Source organism: Acanthochromis polyacanthus, chromosome 23, assembly GCF_021347895.1.
Source record: "Acanthochromis polyacanthus isolate Apoly-LR-REF ecotype Palm Island chromosome 23, KAUST_Apoly_ChrSc, whole genome shotgun sequence".
Classification (NCBI taxonomy): domain Eukaryota; kingdom Metazoa; phylum Chordata; class Actinopteri; family Pomacentridae; genus Acanthochromis; species Acanthochromis polyacanthus.
Genome location: NC_067135.1, coordinates 26,628,823 through 26,652,140, shown reverse-complemented (window position 1 = coordinate 26,652,140; position 23,318 = coordinate 26,628,823). Strand labels below are relative to the sequence as shown.

The 23,318-nt window shown below is 40.4% G+C and overlaps 1 protein-coding gene and 2 long non-coding RNA genes across 3 annotated transcripts in view; 2 read left to right on the top strand and 1 right to left on the bottom strand.

Annotated features, from left to right (window-relative positions):
* Nucleotides 1-23,318, bottom strand: part of LOC110972002 (golgin subfamily A member 6-like protein 22) — a 162,133-nt gene that overhangs the window by 37,591 nt on the left and 101,224 nt on the right. The window lies entirely within an intron of this gene.
* Nucleotides 8,862-9,365, top strand: LOC127532367 (uncharacterized). Its single transcript, XR_007939749.1, has 3 exons — nt 8,862-8,982; nt 9,067-9,123; nt 9,282-9,365. It is a non-coding gene; the product is annotated as an uncharacterized LOC127532367 (long non-coding RNA).
* Nucleotides 9,425-11,213, top strand: LOC127532359 (uncharacterized). The gene is made up of 4 exons (XR_007939741.1): nt 9,425-9,542; nt 9,815-10,060; nt 10,549-10,692; nt 10,877-11,213. It is a non-coding gene; the product is annotated as an uncharacterized LOC127532359 (long non-coding RNA).

Sequence of the window (23,318 nt, the reverse complement as noted above, 5' to 3'; positions counted from 1 at the left end):
ATAATGTTAATGAACCCACACCCGCAGACACCGTAGTATCAGTGTAGAGGCTAAGCCAATGCTTGAAGCCCCTGAGGTGCTTCACCAGGATGTAAATAGTTGACACGCCGACAACTTTACCGCGTCTGATGAAGAGAGCCGAGACCAATGCTTGCGGTTCCAATAACCTGCGTTTATTACTCCAAATAAGTATAGTCCAACAGCTTTTGTATGAACAAACATTTCATTGTTACCGGCTTTTCAACGGCAGCGGCCGCGGCGGCAGCGGCGGTCAAAACTGTTTTATCCTTCCGGGCGGAACACCTGCCCGGACAAAGATTGGTTCCTATTTATAATAATCGAGCTCATTGGCTCCTACAATCAGTTTCCCCGAGTAACTCTGAAGGCAACACTGTATTGTTACAAACTGCTGCAGTGTGGATTGATGCCCCTAAACAAAGCCAATTAGCAAAACGTTTATTAGATAGGGGGAGCCAGCGCAGTTTTATTCGGGAGGACATTTCTAGGGCTCTGAATTTGCCTATTGTGGGAACAGAAGTTATAAAGTTACACACATTTGGATCTGTAACTCACAAAAGAGTAATGGCAAGGAAAGTTACAGCAATTTTGAGAAATTTAAAAACGAATGAAGCTGTGGATGTGGAATTATTAGAAACACCAACTGTGTGCTCTTCAAAAATACAAATGGCAGATGAAACATTAAGAAGGTCTCTGGAAGACAAAGGTCTGCAGGTCGCTGACACTCCGGTAAGAGGCATGGAAAAGGAATGTCTGGGAATTTTGATCGGAGGAGATCAGTACTGGAAGGTGGTGTCAGGACGCACAGAGAGACTTAACGGGCTCGTGGCTGTGGAAAGTAAGTTTGGATGGCTGATTCAAGGTGTTGTCTCCATCCCAGTTATGAATGTTACCACTGAACCTGTAGATGTGGATGTTTTACATCTGAGTGTTGGAGAAGAACAAAATCTGAATGACCAGCTGCGCAGCTCCTGGGAGACGGAGTCGCTCGGGATTCAGATGGAACCTGAACAGAGCATGGAGACGGATGCAGTTTGGAGATTCAACGAGTCGGTGAAATGCCAGCAAGGTAGATATGAAGTTTGTTTGCCTTGGAAGGAAAATAATGTGAAATTGGCTACTAATTATTGTACTGCACTGAATCGATTGAATAGTCTTGCCAGAAGATTTCATAATAATGCGCAACTGTATGATCAATATAATCAGGTTTTCCAAGAGTATTTGGCTGAGGGAATTGTCGTAGAAGTTATTAATGTTGACACAGAAAATCTGGTATATTATCTGCCGCATCATCCAGTGATCAAAGAAAGTAGAGCTACTACTAAGCTACGAGTAGTGTTTGATGCTTCTTCGCATGAAAAGGAAAGTCCCTTGGTAAATGAATGTTTATTAACTGGACCAAATTTGAATCCTGATTTGTTAAGCATTCTGATTAAATTCCGACAGCACAGAGTTGCAATGATGGCAGATATAAGTAAAGCATTTTTGCTAATTAACATAAACAAGAAGGACTGAGATGTGCTGCACTTTTTATGGCTGAAGGAGAGACCATACCCCTTTGAGGAGTTAAAGGTGGTAATTATGAGAATGACGTGCGTGCCATTTGGCGCATCTGCCAGTCCCTTTTTGTTGGCAGCAACTATTAGACATCACCTCAAAAATTATGAGCACATCTATCCAGATGAAGTAAAGACATTGGATGAGTGTTTATATGTGGATGATTTTATTACTGGAGCAGAGAGTGATGACAAGGCCCTGAAATTAGCTCGGAGAGCCAAAGAAATTTTGTCAGGTGCAAAAAATGAATTTGTGCAAGTGGAACACCAACTCGCCTGTGTTGCAAACTGTGTGGAAACAGGAAAATGAAATGGAACAAGTGGAAATCAAGCATCAAACCCCACTCAAGATCCTGGGCTTGGCATGGAAAACTGACACGGATGAATTTGTGTTTGAAACTAATGAATTAATTGAATATCTGCAGGACAGAAAGGACACAAAGCGAGGTGTGCTTCAGGCTGCTGCGCGCATCTTTGATCCCATCGGGTTGCTGTCTCCATTCATCATTCGTGTCAAGTGTCTTTTCCAGGAAATGTGGGAGAGAGGCATTGCATGGGACCAAGACCTTCCTGAAGATCTGGCGGAGAAATGGCATAAATGGTGTTCAGAAATCCCAGATTTGAGCAACATTGCCATTAACCGACAATATAATGTTGAATTGAACAGTGAGTGGGATGAACAGTCAACACAGGTACGTGAAATCCACGTGTTTACAGATGCCAGCGAAAAGGCTTACTGCGCTGCCGCATATTTGCGGTGCGTAAAAGCAGATGGACAATGTGCAACAACTTTAGTTGCCTCTAAAACTAAGGTTGCCCCACTGAAAAAATGACGCTACCCAGATTGGAATTAATGGGAGCACCAATTGGAGCCAGACTCGGAAAATTCATTATGAATAACCTGAAGGTTGGAGAAAATGATGTGCATTTTTGGACTGATTCTATGATAACCTTCCATTGGATTCGGAGCAGCTCAAAACAGTGGAAACAATTTGTGGCGAACAGAGTCAGTGAAATTCAGAGTTTGACTGTACCTGGGAACCGGAATCACTGTGCTGGAAAGGAGAATCCAGCGGACCGTGGAACAAGAGGAACGAGTGTGCGGGATCTCAAGGAGGATGATCTGTGGTGGCACGGGCCGGAGTGGCTGAAAGATGTGAGTAACACCACTGAAATGATCATTGAAGAGGGTGAAATTCGTGAATATCTCGTTCAGAATGCTGTGACTGAATTGGATTGTACAATTCAACCTCTCTTTGATTTGAGCAGGCACAGTGAACTCAGTAAAGCTTTGAGAATAACAGCTTGGATACAGCGTTTTGCGCATAATGCACGAGCCGGAGAGAGACGCACTGGAGAGCTGTGTACGGAGGAGATACAGCAAGCGGAGAATTACTGGATTAAGCAAACTCAACATGTCAGCTTTCCAAAGGAGATGGATCCCCTGTTAAAAGGTACAAGTTTGGACAGACAATCAAGGATCATTACACTGATGCCGTTTTTGGATGAGACTGGACTGCTGCGAGTGGGAGGCAGATTACAGGAGGCGAACTGGTCTTACTCCCAGAAGCACCCATGCATCCTGCCGGGTAATGACAAATTTTCTGAACTTTTGATAAAAAGAGCCCATAGAGAAGTGATGCATTCAGGCTTACAAGCTACTCTCAATCAGCTCAGAGAAACCTATTGGATTCTTCGGACAAGGCAGATGACGAAGAGGTACGTAGAATGTTGTTTGATCTGTAAACGAGCTCGAGTTAAAGCTGGACAGCAGCTCAGCGCGCCGTTGCCAAAGGAACACATTGACACCACTGCGCAAGCCTTTGAAACGACTGACGTGGACTTTGCTGGACTGTTGTATGTGAAACCAGACAAGAAGAAGGTATACATAGCTTTATTCACATGTGCTGTGACACGAGCTGTGCATTTGGAAATTGTGACAGATCTATCTGCTCGTGCTTTCTTGCTTGCCTTCAGAAGATTCATTTCCAGATGTGGTATCTGTAATGTAATCTATTCTGATAATGCAAAAACCTTTAAGAGAGCTGAACAAGATCTGAAGTGTTTGTGGACTCTGATGAAAGGTAAAGAGATGCAGGAATTGTTCACAGAGAAGAGGATTTCTTGGAGATACATTGTGGAGCGGGCCGCCTGGTGGGGCGGTATGTGGGAGCGCTTGGTGAGATCCGTCAAGACGTGCCTCCGGAAGGTGCTTGGGAGATCTTACCTGGACCATGAGGAGCTTCAGACGTTGATCTGTGAGGTTGAGGCTGTAATAAACTCTCGTCCTTTAACCTTTCTTCACACAGAAAGCAGTGAACCCTCACCTCTCACTCCAGCTCATTTCCTGACCGGACGAAGGGTTACCACCCTTCCTTCCTATTCAGCCCGCGACGTCAGGGTGGATAAAAGCAACACCACACAGCTCAACAGAAGATGGTACTATTGCCAGACGTTGAGTAATAATTTCTGGAATCACTGGAGGAAGGATTATTTGATGGAACTTCGTTCTGCTCATTGCGTGAGTAATATGAACCAATCTGCACCATTCAAAGTGGGAGATGTTGTATTGTTACATGAAGATAAACAACCAAAACACATGTGGAAAATGGGGCGGACTGAGGAAACCTTTACTGGAAGAGACAGGAAAATAAGATCATGTGCTGTCAGACTGCCTTCTCGTCTTATCCTCAGGAGACCTGTGCAACTGCTCTAGCCGTTGGAGGTGGATGAACCTTGACTGGAGGATGCAAGTTCATCGGGCCGGAGTGTTGCGTTTGTTGGCAGCCTGATGAGGGAATCATCTTCACCTGGATGTGTGACGTCACTCCCCGTAACGGGGGAGTTCCACCGTAGTTAAAGCCCAGCTGTGGAAGCAGCTGGGCGCTCTCCAGGAATCAAGAGAACCCTTCTTCCCTTCCCCAAAGTTTTTAATCTTTTATAGAAAATAAAGTAAAGTATTTTTGAACTGAATAGAACCGCCTGATCCTTTCCCTGCACCTCATAATACCACACCACATTAACAATTAATAGTCTGCATGGATTCACATATAATTACAGTATGGAACAAGGTACACTTGGTCATCGGTGTCATGATTCTGTGCTAAGACAAGAAAATGGGTTTTCTAGCTGATCAAAACAACCCTCAACTCTCTCCAAAGTTTCTCTGGATGCATCAGAAGACAAACAATTAACAACTACTTCCTTTGTGTGAACCTGAATGTCATTAACCAGTTCCTCCATTGAGCCAACTAGACACTGCACAGCACTCTCTGGAACACCTGAGACTTGAACTATGTGCTCTTTTATAGTGTCCACTAAATGCATGTGCAATCTACTGTATCCACTATTCAATTAACACTTACCACCATCATCAGACTCCTGTTGTGCAGACAGAAATAGCTTATCCACATGCAGACTCAGGGTTAGATTCTTGCAGCAATCTGCGATGACTCTCAGTTTGAAAAATGTTGGCCACTTGGAAAGGAATTTACCAGACACCTCCTCACCGACGATCATTGTGAAGTCTTGGTCGATCTTAAACAGAAAATGTTTGTGAATGAGAACACCACTATAATGGGGCTATGGGTGTCAATAAACAGTCCAGCAAAACAAGCCCACCACAAAGTCATCAGCAATTTATTTCATCTTTTACCAAGTCAGGCGTATCCAAGAATCTAGGAAAGAGATCCAGGACAGTAGAGGCAGTAACCGGGTCTTGAACCACCTTTTGCCAGTGCTGGAATGTTGCTTTCATCTTATTTTTGACGAGGGTCGTATCACTTGAGTGTTTCATCACCGATATGGCTTCCCTGCATTCATCACCAGTCAACTGCTTCTCATCTGAACGGACACTGCGTGGAGTCTTGGAGCCCTCTTGGAAAGTGGTCCTGGATTTCTTGCTGTCCGGAGCAGAGGAACAGTTTTCAGCCTCCGCGCTAGGTAGCCAGAACCGTTTATGTGCACCATGGTTATTATAGTTAACTAAAACAAAAACTATCAGTGAAAAAATAATTTAGTAAATAGAAATAAAAATAAAATGAAATTTTTTCCAAAAATGAGAACTAAATAAAAACTACAATGAACAATACAAAACTAACTAAAACTAAAGTGAATGTCAGATAACATCAGCTTAGTTGTAGTTTTCTTAGATGCTAAAGTCGCAGGGAGAAAAGGCCAAAGCTCAATATGGAATGACTTGGAGTACGACCCACAGATAGATAAGAATGAATGGAACGTGATGAGGACTGATGGGAACATTATGGGATGCAACTAAAAGGGAAAAATTCCACAAATGTAGAAGTTTATCTTCAGAGGTCTCACAGAGGCTTTCTCCTAAAAACAGAAAAACTAAAACTAAGATTAAGACCAAATGAAAACTTTTGGAGGTTAAAAAAAAAAACACCAAAAAAACAACCACAACCTGTTATTGCAAGTGTATTTACTTACCCATGGGTCTCCACCATATCTGCCACGAGAATCTTTACCATCTTCCCTCTTGAAACATCACCGATGGCACTTGTTTTCTTGTACTCTTTGAATATTTCGTTTCCACTAGGCTTTGAATACAGAGCGGCTCTGACATTCTGAGATGACAATTGCATGACATTCATACTGCAGGTACCGTAGGTATGTCAGCCTGTGCAACCCGGGCTGATGTAACAGTTGGTCAGGGGGGCACATGATAAATGAGAATTAGCTAACACACCAGAGATCTGGGTCTTCAGTCTGACACCTACTGAAGTTCCAGTACGAATATACTTATTGTAAAATTTTAATGTAAGGTTTGTCATCGGTCTCACTGACATCAGGGTCAATCTCAGATGGTTAACTTACAACTCTTGTAACGCTGCTATCCAGTGGTCCTTCAACCAGCTGTCTTTTCCGAGCTTTGGTAGATTCCAGTATCAGCGTTGAGTCAGAACCTGATGATGACCCTTGGGATACATGTGATGGTGACCAGACTGATAAAGATGAGCCCTCTGAGAGCTCCACCTCAGCATTGCTACCTAAGAAAACACACAGCCTTGCAGTGTAAGTGACGCAATTGACCACGACAGGAAACGAGTTACAACTCAATTTACCACGCCCAGGGTCAGTTGCTTTTCCACAGTGCTTATGTTATAGACTACACTCACAGCAATATACAATATTATAAAACAAAGCATCAATTCATCAATTCTGCTGAGCAATTTAGTTCATCAGGCAAGGGAGGGAAAGTACCTACATGCGTTGCTCTCATGTATTGGATCAAATAGAAGGTGCTCATTAATACTGAAAATGCCCAGTTGTTGTTGTTGTTGCCAATCAGAATCGAGTATCAGAATTTGCCGTTGTAGAAAACAGAGTCAAATTCTTAAAAATTAAAAATATAAGCCTGCAATCCCTCACCATCACACTCTTCGGCCTAGAAAGACACTCCAGATGACTTCAAGAGTTCATCAAATATGTCCGAATCCACTTCCACGTTTGAGGAATCCTTCAGGCTCAAGGAAGTAGAGGCCTATTACCGTGTCCCCTGAGGGGCTCTGTGGGAGGCACTGCGGGAGCACGGGGTACCAGGATCGCTGATACAAGCCATTTGGTCCCTGTACAGCCAAAGTGAGAGCTGTGTCCAAATACTTGGCACAAAGTCTGACTCGTTTCCAGTGGCTGTTGGAGTCCTCCAGGACTGGCCCTTGTCTCCAATCCTGTTTGTGGTCTTCATGGACAGGATCTCAAGGCGAAGCCGGGGTGAGGAGGGTGTCCGGTTTGGGGGCCTCAGGATCGCATCCCTGCTTTTTGCAGATGATGTGGTTCTATTCGCGTCCTCAGACCGTGACCTTCAGCACACACTGTAGTGGTTTGCAGTCAAGTGTGAAGCAGCGGGGATGCGGATCAGCACCTCCAAGTCCAAGGCCATGGTTCTCTGCCAGTGGATTGCTCCCTCTGGGTTTGGGGGGAGTTGCTTCCTCAAGTGAAGGAGTTCAAGTATCTTGGGATCTTATTCACGAGTGATGGGAAAATGGAGTGAGAGATGGACAGGCGTTGTACCGAACCGTTGTGGTGAAAAGGGAGCTGAGCCGTAAAGCGAAGCTCTCATTTTACCAGTCCATCTACGTTTCAACCCTCACCTATGGTCATGAGCTTTGGGTAGTGACTGAAAGAACAAGATCACAGATACAAGTGACAGAAATGAACTTCCTCCATAGCGTGGCTGGGCTCAGCCTTAGAGACAGGATGAGGAGCTCAGACATCTGGAGGGAGCTCGGAGTAGAGCCACTGCTCCTTCGAGTCGAAAGGAGTCAGTTGACGTAGTTTGGACATCTGATTCGGATGCCTCCGGGGAGACTTCTTCGGAGGTTTTCCGAGCACATCCGTCTGGGAGGAGATCCGGGTCAGACGCAGAATTGGCTGAAGGGATTATATATCTTGTCTGGCCTGAAAACGCTTTGGGATCCCCCAGGAAGAGCTGGAACGTGTCGCTGGGGGGAGGGACGTCTGGAGTGACCTGCTTCGCCTGCTGCCTCCGCGAACTGGCCCTAGATAAGCGGAAGAAAATGGATGGATGGACCTAAGATTGATTCTTAATGCAATATTTCACAAATGCACAAGGTCTATTGTAAATATGTCGGCCATTTTTACAATCTTAGATTGATCACATTTCATTTTTTTTAATTATTTTTCTTTTTTTATTGACATGTTTGACATGGTTATAAGCTTCGAACAAATTGTATCAAAACATCTTGGAAGAGCAGAAAAACTGCCAAAGTACTGTTCACAACATGTATAAACTTTACCTTGTATAAGCTCGAAACAAACTCATCATCATCATCATCAATCATTTATGTAAGATCTGTGTTTTGGCTGAACAGAGGGCTGGGTGTGATGGGATGGAGTGGGCAGGTCATGGAATTGGAATGGAAATCTTAAATATTCTAATCAAAATACTGCACCAGTTGTTCTATGTTTTTTGTTTCCTACCTGTAATGTGTGCTGCAAACAAAACGTATGATAGTGAAGTGAATAGAAAACTTAATAAAAACTGTTAAAATACAAAATAAAAAATACTCAGATTGAATTGGTTTCAAGAACCCTAACTGGCGGATCTGTAATTAAAGCATTATCTCTGTTATTTCTGAGCCACACATCATTTGATCCATTTTACACTGTGGGTTGAAATCAATTACATTCAGTGTGTATGTGAATGTCTGTTTTAACCTAATTTTAGGGGCTCTGATTGACCCTTGTTATAACTCAACACTGTCAGACTGCTGTCTGTTGAAACTTCTGCATCAACATGAGACCAAACAGGAAGAGCAAACCCACCTCCCTCCCCCAACGTCATACTTGAGCTCTATTTCAGTGTCACCCTCCTGCAGTCAGCAGCAAGTCAGTATGGAGGCTACAACTCTCTGCTTCAGGCTGTGTGAGTTCAGCTTTCTTACTTTCATTCAAACTTTGACACTCTCCCACATCATAAAATTTATGGATAATTCTTTTGTTTTACTAGTGATGCTTGAATTCCTGCTGGAGATTCACATTCAGTCCACTTATACTCTCAAAAGTGGTGAGTAACAAAGAAAAGATGCTGTTTTTAGCACTATTTCCTCAAAGTACATGTTGTTTAGTTGATCATATATTACAAATAAATACCAGAATGTTCCTGTTTGAACTACCTTCTCTCACAGGTGCATTTTTCAGAAACATCCTTTTGAACTGTTTCAGGTGCAGTTTTGCTTCGAGTCGATCCAAACAGACTTCAACACTTTGATTACGACTCTTTGTCTTTTCACTGTGAGGGAAGCGAAGGTTCTACTAAACTGAGAGGATCCAGAAACTCTGAGGAGTTTCGTCCAGTTTGTGACATCATAAAGACTTCTTTATCTTCTTGTACAATTTCTGGAATTTATGCAAGAGACAGTGGAGAATTCTGGTGTGAATCTGGAGCTGGAGAGAGAAGCAACAGAGTCAGCATCACCATCACTGGTATGTTTTTGTTTTTATTTTTATTCTTTGATACAAATCAGCATATGTGTAAAAGATCCACCGATTAACAGCTTTTTTTCAATACATTAATGGAAGATTTATCTCTGTTATAAGAACCTGTTTTTTCTAATTTGTGGAAATGAAAACCCAGGCCTATGTTCTTCTTTCTGTATTTTTACATTATGGTCTCTTTTTCCTCCCGTCTCTACATTATCTTCAGTTTTCTATTGTGTTTAACACCATTAACACTTTATTTTCTCCATATTGTTCAGCTGGTTCTGTCATCCTGGACAGTCCTGCGTTTCCTGTCTTTGAGGGAGACAATGTGACTCTTCACTGTCAAAGTAGAAAGACTTTTATGAAGCAAACAGCAGATTTCTACAAAGGCGACGTCCTCATTGAAGGGAGTCCTTCAGAGCAGATGACGATTCACAACGTCTCCAAGTCTGATGAAGGATTTTACAAATGCAGCATCAACGGCGTTGGAGAGTCACCAGAAAGCTTCCTGTCTGTTGGAGGTGAGACAGGAAAAGATATTTTGTTCATTTAGAACAACACTTAGAACCAGGAGAGCCTCAAGGAGCTCAGATATTCAAGGAACCCTGCTAGGGTTTAATAGACACCCACATTTACACTTTATTTTATTAGTTTTATTGTTAAATACTAACATTCTGATATCTAAACATGTTTGGTTTATTTTATGATGAGGCAGAAATTATTCTAATGCTTTACTGTAGTATAAATATATTTTAAAGTCTTAATATTTCAATAATATGTAGAATTTTCTACTAAACGTGATGAATTTTCAAGGAATTATTGTGTTAGGCAGTAAATAAAGCAGCTCTTTGGATTTTGTAATTATAGTTATATTGATAATAATGTGACTTTAGAGGCAGATTTGTGGTATTTTAACTGATACAAAGGTCTCATTGCTTAAATATATTTAATAAAATGAAAAAAAAATAGAGAAAAAGCTCCACGTTTCATGTCATTTGTAAATTTGCAGCAAATACTGTTTCTATCATCCCTCCAACACCTCATGAAGAGACGCCGTCTGATGAACCTGAATTTCCTCTTTGCCTCGTCCTCAAGTTGGTTCCTCTGATGGTTTTTCTGCTGGTCACATTTATTTACTGCAGGAAACGCAGAGGTATGGCTTTTTTTCTCTCTAAATATACAGTTTTAAAGTGTAGCATAAGTACAAAGAATATCTGTCCAAAGTGCATCAAACACTAGAGAGGTTCCTTTGAACAATATTTGCATTTAAAACCGGTTTATTTATGGTGTCTCTGCTCACTTTCATGATCTTTTTTTTTGTTTGTTTTTCTCTCCAGCAGCTTCCTCAGAGACGCCAACAGCAGCATCAAACTCAGATGAAGCAGCTTCATGAGATGAGAAATCACAGATTTGATGGAAAACTGCAGATTTTGCCACAATTGTTATCTTGGTGGAGATTCTTTCCAACCAGATAGTCAAATGGACATTTTTAAATATTCATCTTTACTTTGAAGGCTTCACACAGTTTAGTTTTGATCAGAATTTTAATGTGCTGTGTTCATTTATGCTGTAAAAAATGAAGGTTTGTAACAGGTTTTTATGTAAATTTACTGTCATTTTACAGATTGTTCTTGTTTTCTTGCTTTACAGATAATAATTAATGAAATAAGAGGAAAACTGCAAATTTCCATTTTAAATGAAAGAAAACAACAAAACTGTTAATAAAGTCCACACAAACAAAGATTTATTTATTTTTATTCTTTTACAGTGTTTGACAGGAAAACTACACTTTATTCTGCTGTTTTTAGAATAATTTTACAGAAATTCGCCAATATTTGAAAGAATCTATATAAAGAGATAACTCTGCAAACGACTATCAGCTGAAATCAAACTGTGAGTTCAGATTTTTTAACAGAATACGTTTAGTTTTACTGATGTTTGCTAACAAACCAAAAGTAATAATTAACGTAGTGGATTCATTGGTTTATAAATGTATGTTTGTGACAATATTTTGTTTGTTTTTCATTAGTTTTAATGCAGATATTCACTCATGTTCACCAACATTTTCTGTTTTGTTTCAGTCTCTGGAGGTGAAGCTGGAGATGATGTGGACGGTTTGACCTACGCAGTCGTCTTCACAAAGAAGAGACGAGACAAAGGTTTATTTTTAATTTTAACATTTTAACATCATGTGAAAAACAACAGAGCCTGATTCTCAGAACAGCTGAATAAAAGCAGCTCAAAGTGTCAGTTGAGACGTCGTTACCACAGAAAGCTGAGGCCTCCTGGATTAATTTTGGTTTCAGACGCTGCTGATGCTGGAGATAATTTGAGTCGCGAATCAAACCACAGCAGAAAACCAGCGACAGAAGAAGGTATGAGGGTAAAAAAAAACCTTTTCAGTGTGTCTGCATCAGTGTTTATATTTAACTATGACTGTTTCTCATCTCCAGATGCAGACCAGTCCTCAGTTCAACCTGTTTATTCCACTTGTTCAGATGTTTAGCTGTGAAACCTTCCAATTTATGTAACAAATGAGGTTCAAATGCAGACTTTAGCTGTCAGTTACTGTTAACGATGGTCAGTTATTATCATGTGCATTCGAAATCTATTAAAAAATAAATAAAATGACTTAATTTAACAATTACGACCACATGAAGGCAGCAAATTGTCCCCTTAAATAAAGAATCTGCCATTGTATGAATATTTTCCTTCTGATTTTGCAAATTCTCATTTTGGTATACGAAAAAATATTCATAAAATGTCCTAATTTAGTAAAATTCACTCAGTTAGAAATGAAACTGTGAATTTACATGTCTGATGTAAAACAATTTTAAAACTTGAAGCTATGAATTGAATTTTAGAGTCAACATGTAAATTAATCCCTTTTTTCTTGTGATTTTGCTAGTTATTGTTTAAAATTTCACAAAACAGTGAACATATTCACAAAAAGAATTCTTCATTTTGCTTTGTTCAAACAAGGCAAAATATTTGAATTTGAGGTACTTCAGTCCAAACTACAGCGTGTAACAAAAGTTTGATCTTCCCTGAAAAACAAAGTCTGAATATGCAATATCATCAATTTATTCAATAACCAGTATTTCCCTATTTCACTTTGATCACAGCTTTCAATCTTTGAGGTGTGGAATGTGTGAAGTTCTTGAAGTTCTTGAGTGTGGATGGTTCTATCTTCCCCCACCAGAGTTGAGCTGTTTCATGGTGGTCGGTGGTGGGCTGGTAAAGATGCGACTGTTCAGGATTCCCCAACAGTTCTCTACTGGGTTGAGGTCAGGAGTTTGATGGCCATTCCTCCTTAAAGCCAGGTAGATGCTCAGAACACCATTGCTGAGTCATGAAAGTAGAACCTTTTCTAGAGTGTTTTTGGTCCAATATTGTGCATTAATAGTGGAACCTTGAGGCACATTGTGCAGCTCTGAGAAACCTGAACTAGACATAGCCCTACAAACCATACGGTCACTGACTTTCACTGCGCAGGAGATGCTACTTTTCATCATCATGTGTATAGACATGGTCGTTTTGGCTGTTGGGTGTTGGAAATAAGTAGAGAGGACATTCATCAGAGAGAATATAGTTCTCCCAGTCTGTTAGAGTCAGAGTTTTGTTCTTTTTCGTCAAAGTCAGTCTCTTTTCCTGTTGCAGTTTGGTGAGTCGTGGGGTATGCTGCCTCTTGTAAGCTTTCAGCCTCAATGTTTCTGTTAAAATCGATGCACAGTGCTCTTAAAAACATCTTCTCCAAGATTTTTCAGCCTGAGTTGCCACCATGATTGGTGTCTTTTACTCTCGGCCTTTCTCATCAGATTCTTGGTTCTTGCATTTAGGCCAGATGGACGTCCTGAATGAGGCAAGTCTTTGAAGATCCCCCTTTGTTGGACCTTTGCCACCACTTCTGCACCCAGAGGATACTTGAGCTTCCTGCTGACCAGTTTTTCCTGCATTTCCAAGAGCAATGTCCTGTACATGAATCTCAGACTCTGAAACAGGAGCTTTTCCATCCTTACTCGTGGCCATGGGAACAACACTTTTAATATCTGGTTGTGAGTTTAATACATTTTGGTCAAGCAAGATATTCGTATCCTGGGACCTGACAGTTTGACCAGAAAAACAACCAAACAGTCCTGAACTGACCAGGAGGAATCCATTTGGTGACAAACAATCAGACATGTTGTCCAGTGGGGAGAACCAACTTTTGAGACACGATGTGATGTTGTTAGATGGAAAATCTGACTTGAATATGACAATCTGAACATTTTTGAAATGTAATCTTACTAATATCTTCTTTTTAGGTTGTTTTTCTTGTATCCTTTAATAAAACCGTAGTTCTGCTTGTTTCTGAAGCAGAATCAGGATTTTCAGGCTCCACGTCGGCCTCAAATCCCACAGCAGCTGAAGAGTCGCGTTTACAAGAGCAGGAAATCGTCTATTCTGCCGTCCAGAAGGTGATAATCGATGGTGATTCTGGCAGAAACTTCTTCATTATTGAAATATTTGCTGTATCATTTGAGCTACATGATGAACTTCCTCATCTGTCTAAAGTCAACCTTATTTATAATGAAAGATTCAACATGTGTCACGATTCCTCCCTCTCCTACTCTGCAATCGGCCTAATCACCAGCAGCTGTGACAGAGCGCAGCTGCTCTTCATCAATAATCAGGGCAGCATAAAAGCCTGACTCTCTCTTAGACTCACTGCTGGCTCATTACAAACGACACGCTGCACTCCGCTCTCCACAAGCTACCCCCCTGCTTCACACACGTCGCTCTATGGACTCTGGGTTTTATTTTCCTTGGATCACCTCGTCTTTGCCTCACCCAGGAACCCCTTGTCAGTTTGTCTGCTCTGCCATTGCTACGCCCCTCACCTCCGGCTCCTTCTGCTCTGCCCCCTGACCACGGCTTCCGTTCTCTGGACTTGTAGTGAGTTTCCTCCCGTGTTAATTTAGCTTTGTGTTAAGTTTTTACCTCGGCCTTCGGGTCCGCTTTTAGTTCAGTTCAGTTTAAATTCTCCACTCAGTTATTCCTCCCCTGCTTCCTCGATTAAGAGTTTCTGTTTATTATATACATATATTTTCTGTTCATTAAATCATTATTGATCCACCCACCTGTCAGTGCCTGCTTCTTGGGTTCACCCGCCCAGCCTTGACAACATGAACAGTTTGATGTTTTTATAGAGACGTGCTCTCATTCAGTGAAGCAGATTAATTGTTATTAACATTAGTGGCACATGTTACTGACATTTTCAACCATATTCAGTGAGCTTCTCTGACTCATGACTTTAATTCTGTACTTGTTTTGTTTGGGTTACATTCAGTGAAAAAAAAAACAAAAAAAACACTGAATTGTGGTCAATTTAACAAACATTTTACATAAAAAAAAGACAATTTAATGTCAAACTGAAGCCAGATTTGTACAAAGTAATGTCATTTAATTAATATTAAACCTAAATGAATGATGGCATGTAGTGGATGTGTCTTTAACAGATGCTGAGTTCACAGAAGAAACCTGAATAAGAGGATGTATCTGTCTTTAATGATTTATCGCTGGTTTTTAGTTTGATTTTCTGTCTTCCAGACAACAAAGAGCAGAGACACCACACTGAGAAAAAGAGTAGAGACTCTGATTAAAGCTGAGCTGAATGTCGATCTGTGTTGAAATATTGGTGATTTTTGACATTTTTTTAACCTTTATCCTCCCAACATATTTAAGACACAGGAACTAATGAATAACCTGCTGTAAGAAAAACAACAGTCAGTTTCTTTTCAAATTAAAGCACCAAAATGACAGCATTTATCAGAGCGAGAAGCTGTCAAAATGTTGTATTTGATGGATGATTTTTATGTATTTCCTCTTGCACTGTGTCCTTCTAATAAAACAACATATCATAGATATAAAATGAATGCACCAGTGTGTTCTAAAAAATGAAAAATAGCTCTGAATAACCATTTTTGCTATGTGGTATGGTGCATCATCCTGCTGAAAGAGGCGAGCGCCATCAGGGAATACCGTTTCCATGAAAGAGTGTGCATGGTCAGCAATGCTTAGGTAGGTGGAGCATGTCAGAGTAACATCTACATGGATGGCAGGACCCAAGGTTTTCCAGCAGAACATTACTCAAAGCATCACACTGCCTCCATTGGTTGGCCTTTTTCCCATAATGCATCCTGGTGCCACGTGTTCCCCATCTAGGTGACACACCTAGACATCCACATGATGTAAAAGCAAATTTGATTCATCAGACCAGGCTACCTTCTTCTGTTGCTCCATGGTCCAGTTCTGATGCTCATGTGTTCATTGTTGGTCTTTCAGCGGTGCACAGGGCTCAGCATGGACACCCTGACTGGTCTGCAGCTATGCAGCTTCATACACAACAAACTGATGCTCTGTGTTTTCATACACCTTTCTATCAGAACCAGCATTAACTTCTTCAGTAATCTGACCAACAGTAGCTGGTCTGTTGGATCAGACCACACGCGGCAGCCTTCCTCCCCATTTGCATTAATGATCCTTGGTAGCCCATCACCCTGTCACTGGTTCTCCACTGTTCCTTCCTTGGACCACTTTTAACAGATATTGACCGCTGAAGACCAGGAACACCCCACAAGAGCTGCAGTTCTGGAGATGCTCTGACCCAGTTGTCTAACACATCAACTCTGACGACAAAATGTTCACTTCTTTCCTAATATATCCAACCCACTAATAATAGCCATGATGAAGAAATAACCAGTGTTATTCACTTTAGCTGTCAGTGATCATAATGTTATGTCTGATCAGAGTATACTCATATTTGTCAATGTGTTAAATTCAAGCTGCAAATTTCTGAGACTGAAAAATAAAAGCAACAATGAAGTGCAGTTCCTAAAATGTCCACTTGAGGCTAGCTCCCTGAATGAGTCAATCCCCATAAACTCCCATGTTAAAATATCCAACTTTACATCAGAAATAAACAGGATTGCAGCCTGTTACAAATATGATGTTGGTTTCTATAACTAAAATGCAGTTTTGTTGTATAAAATTGTAGTTTTTGGGAGACAAAGCTGATGAGTAACTTCTCATTCTTGTCACTCTTTTAAAATTCTTTGTATCCTATTTGTTTTTATCCAAAGAGTAAAGTGATTTTAAAACAGCTGTACTTGTGTAGAAGTTACCTCTGCAACAGTGTGTGAAGAAAAGACAGAAGAGCAGAGCAGTGATGGTAAATTGAAGAAACAATCCAGTCCTCTGATGGAACATCCTGCAGCTCTGAAAATGGACAGAACCCATGAATACAATGGAAAACATTATTTAAAAAACTGTTGTGAGCTGATGCTTCGGTGAGATCAGTGGTCCAGTCAAAAAATAAACTAACTCCTGATCAAACTTCAAGATGAAAATACAGAATATATTCCTTATCTGTCCTGTCAACTACTTCCCCTTTGTAAATATATATTTCACTTACAGAGTTTTCCATAGCTATCCAAATTCATGTGCAGTATAAATATTGCTTTACTATAACTTTTGTCAGCATAGATGAAACTTAGGTTAGATTATGGTTTTACATTTCGGCCATCTTGTAACTGGAAGGTTGCCGGTTCGATCCTCGGCCCATCGAGCTCATGTCGAAGTGTCCCTGAGCAAGACACCGAACCCCTAATTGCTTCTGATGGGTCGTGGTTAGCACCTTGCATGGTAGCTCCCGCCATCAGTGTGTGAATGTGTGTGTGAATGGGTAAATGTGACATATCATCATGTAAAGCGCTTTGGATAAAAGCGCTATATAAATACAACCATTTACCATTTACCATTTACATTTGTTGGGTCAAATGCTGTTCATTAATGGATTTTAAAAATGATGACGCTTCCAGTGTTGTTCAACATTTTAGCCAATAAAGCAGCACTTTTTGTCAAGAAAAGTCCATATCCATGTTGGTTTTGAAACTAGTAGATTGCTGTTCAAAAACACACACAAAAAAAATAAAGCTTCGGCAGTAATTACCCTTCAACTGTCTCTAACATCCAATCTATGGAGACTGCTTTTCTACTGAGACTTTTAAATTAACTTAAGAGTTTCTTTAATTTCTTTACAGATGAAGCAGATTTTGTTTTAAAATAACAGTTAGATGAACAATTAAAAATAGAAAATCATGGAATCAGAAGTGGACGTACCTGTTGTTTGGTGTCTTGCTCATTTCAAGTGACTGCAGAAAAGTTTGTAAATCATTGACTCCATTATGGCTCTAATCAGAATTCTGGTCAAAGTCACAATTAAAGTCACTTAAAAAGGAAAGTCTGCAGCCTTTAATGCAAATGAGAATGGAGACTGTAAAGACTGACTTTGTGATTTACAAATGATTGTATACTTACTCGATAAGTTAAGATTTTAGCGTTGCCTACATTTCCCGTGAGCCTTGGCGCGCACTGTCGCAAACCGTCGTAAACGAGCAAGCGAGCCTCAGGAAAGCCGGTGGAGTTGAAATCATTGTTGCATCACTACGGTGGAGACAATAGACACAAATCGTTTTAGCAAAAGGCAGATGATCGCAAAATCTGAGCCATAAAGTTACCGTTACGTAACTGACAACCATAACCTACCTGACAACAACTTCTGAACCTGTACTTCTGATGCTTGATACCGGTGGTGGTGGAGCAGAGATGACATTAGCTGACTTCATTGGCGTGGAGTCAACTGGTCCCGCTGGTCGCACTGCTCCAGCATTTTCATAGCTATGATACAAGTGCATAATTGCCCGATCATGTTTGGTTGTGTCCTTAACAATAACGTGTGTAAATGACTCCGCGGTCTAATGTTGTAAAACCGAGTTGTCAAAGCTGCTCCAAGCTACGGAGTTAACCGAATGTTAGCTCCGAGCTAACGTTACATTAGCCCCGAGCTAACGTTACATTAGCCAATACCCACACAGTGTTTTTGCCACAAAGTTAGTCAACTAAACCAGTCACAGTCAAACTAATCCCATTGTCTACTAACCACACATCGCAAGCAACACACACAAAAGACAAAAGAATTGTATCAAACTTACAAAGAGCTAAAGTTACATACTTGTCTAGGAGAAGCACAGCCAGCTCGGCATCTGTTTTGATTCCTTTTTGCTCCTGGAATTCTCTCCACTTCTGAAATGCCTGTCCAAGATGAACTTTTCTTTTGCTTTGTTGTCGATCTGACAACCTTTTTGCTTGCAGACTTTGCTCCGTTCGCTTCCTTTTGCGCTCCATGTGTCCCGTCTTCTCAACCAACTCTCCGCTCTGCTACTGCTAAACACAACTAGCTCCGCTCTGCTACGCTCCGTCAGCGCACGTGCACCGTATTTGCTGTAAATCGCTCCGTCTCCCGCAGGAAATTCTAGATGAGTCGACAAAAAATTCATAAAATACAAATATTTACAAAACCAAAATGATTCATGAATCGAAAATGGGGGCATTAATAAGTGTAAATGACGAAGATTCATCCACATTAATATGAGACTTTGTTACGAGCATAAAAATCTTCCTCGGTGCCCCTTTAAATATTAAACAGCTTTTTGAGGATATTTTTTTATCAAGAGTTTAGTTTTACTTTTAGCATCTTTGCAAATGGCTGACCTTTGATCCTGTTGCCAGGCAACTGATCACAATATGAAATATGTGATTGAACCAGAAAATCAAAAAGACAGAAATAAAAGAATAGAGAGCTGGTAGAAAGGAGGAGATGTAGAATATGAATGTTGTCTACAGAATGTTGCTTAATATGCAGCTTTGCATTCAGACAGATACAGAGTCAGTGCATCACATGGACCTTTCTGTCCTTTATTACTTAAGTCCAGTCCACCGACTTAACGTGCTTCATAAATGAAGCAGCATTCACTCATTGTGTCTGCTCCATGTTCACCACATTGCTGTTATACCAGCCTCTACAGATCTGTAAATCTCCCCGTCCTTCCCAACCTCCTACTTTTTGATGGTTCAATATCAAAACTTACAATTTTACAAAGAGGTCTGCAGCACACCTCTGCATCTACTCTGTTCACTTGGTGGAAGACGACGAGGAACAGCTGGGAGCAGTTTGAATCTTGTCATGACATCTCTATAAGCTGCAAGCTTTCTGATCCATTGAGGAAGCATCATTCAGAGTCACCATCAAATACAAAAACATGTCATTGTGAAATAAACGATTAATTCTGACAAAGTGTCCAGTCTGAAATGTAGTTTTATGTAGACTGAGCTTAATGGACCTACTAATACATTAAACCGCTGTTCAGCATAGCATGATACTGCAGTAATGACATTTTTTGTTCATAGCAATATTTTTTTTTTAAAATTCTGTTAAAAAAATAAATATATTGAAGATTTGTTAAGCCCATGCCCTGACCTTTACTCTCAACACTGGAAGTTCACCAGATGCAATCTTTTAGGTATCCCATCATGTTAAATGAATGAACTCTGTCCTCATCAATCCTGGTTTGTCTTGGCTGAACATCATTAGGCTTCCCATAAGTCTTTGTCATGGTGCCATTTGCTAGCTAAACCCTCACAACAGGCTTGGCTTGAAAACTTAAACTACCCGTAGTTGGAGTAGAACAACCAGGTACTGCAGCTGATCTACAACACATTTTCTGACATGCATGTTGAGAATACAGGTTTCTACCATGTTTTGGAGCTTGTGAAGCCACAGTACATCCTATCCAGAACTTAGAAATTTAGTGTTAATTTGTTAATTTAGGGGTACCATCCTCATTCTGAGGAAATTATCAATTTAGAATAAGTCTCAAAGAGATTTTGATCAAAATGAAGTGGATCAGTCTCATTATGAAAGTCGTAAACTCTGATTTCATTGACCTCCAGTTCCCAAAACAAGGAAATACATGATTGAGCCGGTGAAAATTATATCCAAACATTTATTAACTAATTCTACGAACAAATAATAAACAACAACAGACAGTGAATAAATAAATGAATAAATGCAGATAAACTAATGAACTGTGATCATCACTGGAAGCAGTTGGTAGAAAAGGTGATGAATTTAGAATGACTTTGAAAATTGGTAAACCAATTGTATTTTGTAAATTTGCCCGTTTAGCAGAAGGAAAGTGATACTTATGTAGCCTCTGTAGTAGTGAGAGGGAGGCCACTGCAGGATGTGGAGCTGTAATGATCTGATAGATGAGATGTTCAGGAACGCAGAGACACGAAGACACTTTGACAGGTTTGTGTTACAAAAGTGTGCTAAGCAAAAACACTAAGAGTCAAAGCTCATAATGATCAAGAAAATATTTGTACTGTTGTAATTCTTAAGTAATTCTTAAGTACAGTTGCATTCTTCTAAGATCCTCATGTTCTAAAAGCTCATTCTTACAAACCCAGCTACAGACCCAAGCTGAACTTTTCCCAAAGCTTAAATTACATTCTTGTTTTTCTTCTGATCTGAAATAACACCAAATAAATGATTAAAATGACACCAAACACATTATGTTTATCCCATATGGTTCCCGAGATAATATTAAAAGGTGTAAACATAAAAATAAACTGACAAATTGTAGACTTTAGGCTACATTAAAGTAAACTCATAATATAGCGTAAGCACAAAAATATACATTCAGTAATAAAAAGAAAAAGACGACATGGGGAGAATATATTCTTAGAATAAATAGTCTCTCAGTGACTTTTCTGGCTGTGGTCTGTGACAGAGAGAGGAGAAGGTGTTGGTATCTTGTTTGTTCTTCTCCACAAACACTTCAGATTGGATGTGTTCTTCTTCCATCCTGGTCCTGATCAACCTGGTATCACAGACTGAGTCCAGATCATCATTCCGATGATGGTGCATTTCTTTAATGTTCTAATTTAAACTCTTCTATTCATTCCTGTGTAGAAGGTTCTGTGTGTCAGGTTCGGATATCAGAAGGTCAGAATGCCGATCCTGCAGATAAGAGGTGTGGTTTTCTTTATGACTGTTACGACCCTGGCTCACAGGCTGCAACAAAGAACAGGGGGAAGGACACAACATAGTTTCAAATGATTTATTTAAACTATAATTAAACTTTTAAAGAAAACAAACGGTATCTGCATGTCGTCAGTGTAAGTGAAGTGTAGTGAAAGGTAAGCTGAAATGCATGTTGGATGTAATCAGTGAGATAACCTGCATCAGGTGTGTGTGTCGTTGGATGCAAAAACTAGCACAAAAGAATACAACATGAAACATAATCTGAATAAAGAAGAACGGCGTAGCATGGCGTATGTGTGTCGAAGGATGGAAAACAACCCGGGCGGTCGACTCCATCCAGGAGCCGACGGAGAGAACCGACACGTCCTTGCCGCTTCCCCGCTCTCGCCCGCGCTTGTCCTCGTGCTCGTGCTCCTCAAAACACAGCGGAAACCGGCTTTTAACGAGGCCGGGCCGGAAGTGTTGCCGGGTCCCCAGAACGCCACCAGCGCCTCCTCCAATCCACCTTAACACAAATGAACGTGAGTAGAGGCCAACTAGCACCAGCAGAGGGCCGTCACAATGACCTTTATCAGATTCTGGTGGACGTAGGAGGCATCCTGTTGTTTCCAAAAGTGCCGTGAGTGGTCCTTCAGTAGTAAACATCTCATCAGCAGATGTTCCATTTGGAGGGAAATTTTGGGTTAGCTGTCTCCTGAAATGATGTCTTACCAAATTTACGGCTTTGAGAAAGGGTCTTTTGATCTTTGTGTGTTGCTCTGGAATGTTCTGCTCCTTACGAATACGAGTTTGTTCACATTACAGCAGTTTGAAGATCTGTCCATCGTTGCTGATGAGGTTCATCTGCAGTTTGTCTTCAGGCATCCAGGACATCATGTCTGACCACACCAGATCAACAGCATCAGGATTTTTTCTGTACCAGTTGGACTGCCGAATCTATACATGTAGTAAATGCAAAAGCCAAGATTTACAAAGAATTTTTTTTTTTAGAAAATGAGAATGAAGTTAAAAAAGTAAAAATGTGACAGAGTGAAAAGTTCAGACTCACAGAGAGACTCTTTCCAGCCTGAAGTTTTAATGACTTTTTGAATCTGTATGTGGCTGGTTTATTGTTGTTCTTCTGTAGGTCTAACTTCCAGCCTCCCAGTTTTATCTCCTGCACGAGGAAAATTAGACACCAAACTAAATAATGTTCCAGTGTGTGTTTCATACATGGTGTCCACAAATAAAATGATGACCTCTTTACATGTTGACCGACAGACAAAATACACTCTGATGTTAACAGCATTAGCTGTTATTTAATGAACCATTTAGAATATCTGTGGATATATTTGATCATCATATTGATATAAAACTTATTGTACATGTTTACACAGTATTCAGAAGGTTCATCTACATGTAAACATTACCTCAGAGGAAATGTTCTTGAGACAGATGTAGAGACCTCTTTTGTGGACCTCTTCTACAGCTATGGGTGCTATCATTGATTTCCCACCGGCGGAGTTGGTTCGAATGATCTCCTCCATCTGAGAACAAAAAAAAACACATCTTTTTTCAGGTAATAATAATACAGCATTGACTTCATGACTTCAGCATTTCATTCAACATGTACTTTGACAAATGTCTCTTCACTCTGAAATATTTTCTCTCAAAACTTTCAGCCACAAAATTAAGAGTTTATCAAAACTTCTCCAAATGAACAATGAAGTTTATGTCATTGAGTCAATGAAGCCACAAAACTGAGTCTCAGAGATTTAATTCTTCCAATTAGCTTTTGTATGGATATTTGTAGATTACAGCTGTTTGTTGTCTGGTTATTATGAATATTTGAAGTTGTTTTGGTCTCAACAACA